Consider the following 3,817-nt stretch of genomic DNA (forward strand, 5'->3'; position numbering starts at 1 on the left):
AGTAATAAGAGTTTATACTATACTTGTTTGACATACCATTAGTAGATCTTCTAACCTTGACATATGTTGTTATCATTGCTAATCTTTTGGTTGTGTTAGTGGAAGATTAATGCTTTAAAATATAATATACTTTCGAAAGTTGCATAATATGTTCTGGCTATTCCTATATTCACAGTGGCTTTTGAATCAGCCTTTAGCACGAGCGATCGTATACTCAACCAATTTTGATGTTCTCTATCTCCAGCAATAATTCAAGCACTTATTTGTTATCAAAATTATTTGCATAATGGTCCCTTTCCAACTGATAATACAATCTTGATGAATGATTTTGAAACTTACAAAAATCTTGAATCAGGTAATGTATCTTAAAAACTAACACCTTTTATATTATGATTTATTAATTAACACATTTTTATTCTAACATGTTTAATATTTTATTTTGTAGAATTTGGTAGAAAGTTGCATTTAGCAACGAATGATAATTAATTCAGAAATTGTGATGCATTTATTGAAAATGTATGATATAAATATCTTTTTTTATTTTTATGTCTTCTGATTTAATTTATTATGTTATAATTCTAGATTATGAATTTTAGAAATCAAAGTGCAATGTTCTTGAAGTGCTTTTTTATTGAGACGATGTGCACATGAAGATTTATTTTTTTGTGGCTTGGAGTGTTTATGATAATATTATTTGTTGTTTTTTTCATTAAGACCTTTGAAGACAATGGTTTGTAATTTGGATGTTAACTTATTGGTGTGTGATTGTGAGTGTGTGTTATTTATTTAAATTTTTCAGAGGTAGAAAAATATTAGTAAGTTAAAAAATATATTGAACACAAGATTGATATTAATAATTTCATATGAATGAATATTCAATGGCCAAAAAATTTAATAAACATAAGATTGACAATAACAATTTAATACAATTGAATATTTAGGGGTAAAAAAATTAAATATATTCGGAATCTAAATTTAATAAACATGAGATTAACAATAACAATTTAATACAATTCAATATTTAAAGGTAAAAAAATTAAATATATTTGGAATCTTTAAAGAAAATGAGATAATATCAACATTAATTGTAGGCCTAACAAAAATCCATTAGAAGCCCATTACAAAGCCCATTACAAAGCCAAAAAAGCCCAAAATGTATATAGGTTTGTTTGGTTTTTTGGATAAAACACAGGACCGGAACTAGCGGTCGGTTCCGGTTCGGTTTTAGGTCTTTTTTTTTTGTTTTGGTTGTTTTTTCATGTAAAAACCGAACCAAACCAAAAATAATCACCTCTAATTTGTAGTTTGAACAAACCTTGTTAGCATTAAATGCAATCTTTATATGGATAATGCAAGTGATGTCACTGATAATTTAAATGTTTGAATAGCCTTTTTAATTCCCAAGTAGTAACACTTGGCCATAAATTGGAGATACTTTATCTTGGTCTCTCTCTCTCTTATAATATGTCATATTATACATATCATTTGATAAAAAAATTCAAGTGAAATTTTATTTGTTTTAGACAAATCTTCTATGAAAAAACAATGTAGCAGGATAGCTTTATTTCCCAGCGAATGAATATTATATAGATCATTAATTATGGATAAAGCCTTCTCAAATATGATATAAAATTCAGAAGTCATAGCTATACACATTTTTGAGATATAACTTAAGATAGATATTGTCAAACTAACTTCACATACACAGTCCTTAATTGCAAGAATAATGCCCTAAAAATCATTAAAGTTGACTTTGCTTTAAGAAATGCCATGCAAAGTTCATTAGTTATAGAATCAAAGTTATTGGAAGCAATTTCTAAGCTTTAAATTGTTTTGTGCTTTCAAGTAAGCTTGTTACCATGTCCTACCATTACCATGACTTATTGTTGGCATTTAATAAACCATATATCTCGATGGTTTAATATCTAATGCCTAACATCTTAAAGCAATTATTATCACCTTATTTGATGGTTATGGAACACAAGTGGAATTTTTAATGTTTTGGTTAAAATATCTCTCGTTGTATTGGCTTTTGATGGAAACTCTAACACTTAAGCCTAGTTATGTAATGCACTAGTTATAATATGATTCAGTTTCATCTTTTGCATAATTAAAGAATATGTTTGGATTTTTGTTAAGGCATATTAGATTTTATGATCCAACTTGATTATAAGTTAAAAAGCATTCGTATTCATATCTTGTTAATGCTTTTATAATATCCCTATAATTTTAAGTTGAATGTTTAGAACCCTTCATCAACACACCAAAGTTCTTAATAAAGTAGTTGTCTTAGAATAAAAAAGAACCTTACATTTAATATCCTGAAACAATATGTTCACACTTTATGTTTCAATATGTTCACACTTTATTTAGTTGTGGTGTCTTGAGGAAGAATTCCATTCTAGGAGACCTATATTTCACCTGCAAACTATACTTGGCATATACAAACATGTAAAGATGCATGTTAAATTGTCTTTATTTACTTGATTTTTTTTAAAGAGATGGTGATGGGAGAAAGCTAGCCTTATTTTGACCATAAAATAGAGGCGAAGGTTTTTTTTTTTATGATCCCCAAGCAACTTGATTTTATTTTAGTCCCTCGTTATCTTTGTTTTTCACTATTAGCTCACCTGTGCATCTTATTCCCTATTTTAATTATTTTTTTTTTGGTTTTTTTAAAACAATGTTAATGTCGATTCGATAAGAAAAGTATTACATAATATAAAATAAATACAAAGAAATCAGAAATATATTTCTTTGAATTTAATTTTTTTCAAAAGAACATCAACATAAAAATAAATAAAAATTGTAAAAAGAAGAAGAAGTAGGTTTAAGATGATTATAGGCCCATAACAGTGATGAGCTTGATTGTATAACCCAAGTAAAAAATGACTTAAAATATGATTAACTGTAATGGCCTTAAAAGTGGATCCTAAATTGTACTCACCCCCAATACAAACTTGACTTTAGCACCACATCCTTGATCAAAACTAGTTAAATAGCCATCATCTAAGAGCAAACAATATATATGCATTAAATACAATCATATTTCCCACTCAAGTGACACATAATAAAAAAACTCAAAAGTCAACATCAATAGTTTTCAACCTATAAATTTTAAAATAAGGATTAGCTTTTATCTCCTAAATAGTTCATAGTTATAAGTGACAAACATATTAACCACCTTATCCTTGCATGCAACACATCCATATGGGTTTAAGGCTATATAAACGATCTTAAACCCTAAAGTCAAAGACTTCATCTTTTTTCTCAAAACTCAATGCTATAATCCTTTTTCATTTGCTAAGACTTCATCTCCTTTACCAAAACTGATTTAGAAATTAGAAAATCTTATACTACATTAGAAAGTTTGTTTTATAAGGTTCCTTCTTATGATAACCCAACATACCACACTTTTTAATCCATCTTAATCTTGAAATAGTTTATAATTTTGCAAAGGTTTAGCTCAATAACACGACCAAAAGATTGATGTCTTCTCCCAAATACAGGAGTGTTGAAGTAATAAATAACCCTGCAAGATAGGGGTCGAACCACAAGGAGGTTAATTGTATAAATTATAAATAAAAATAATACAACAACAACAACAATAATAATAACAATAGTAGTAGTAGTAGTAGTAAAGAAGAAGAAGAAGTTGATGAGAACTTTGAGATGGAAGATCAATGTAAGGATTAAGCAATGATAACAACAAATGTCAAGGTTAGAGGATCCACTAATGGTATGTTAAACAAGTATAGTATAAACTCTTATTATTCAATTGGAAACCACACACAAAAGAGGTTCCAATCAGATTATA

The 3,817-nt window shown here is 27.7% G+C and overlaps 1 long non-coding RNA gene across 1 annotated transcript; it reads left to right on the forward strand.

The window, feature by feature from the left end:
• Positions 1-386: 386 nt before the first annotated feature.
• Positions 387-1,181, forward strand: LOC105142475 (uncharacterized). Its single transcript, XR_845566.1, has 3 exons — positions 387-516; positions 597-943; positions 1,028-1,181. It is a non-coding gene; the product is annotated as an uncharacterized LOC105142475 (long non-coding RNA).
• The last annotated feature ends 2,636 nt before the right edge of the window (positions 1,182-3,817 follow it).

This window comes from Populus euphratica, unplaced genomic scaffold, assembly GCF_000495115.2.
Source record: "Populus euphratica unplaced genomic scaffold, PopEup_1.0 scaffold448.1, whole genome shotgun sequence".
NCBI classification, from domain to species: Eukaryota; Viridiplantae; Streptophyta; class Magnoliopsida; order Malpighiales; family Salicaceae; genus Populus; species Populus euphratica.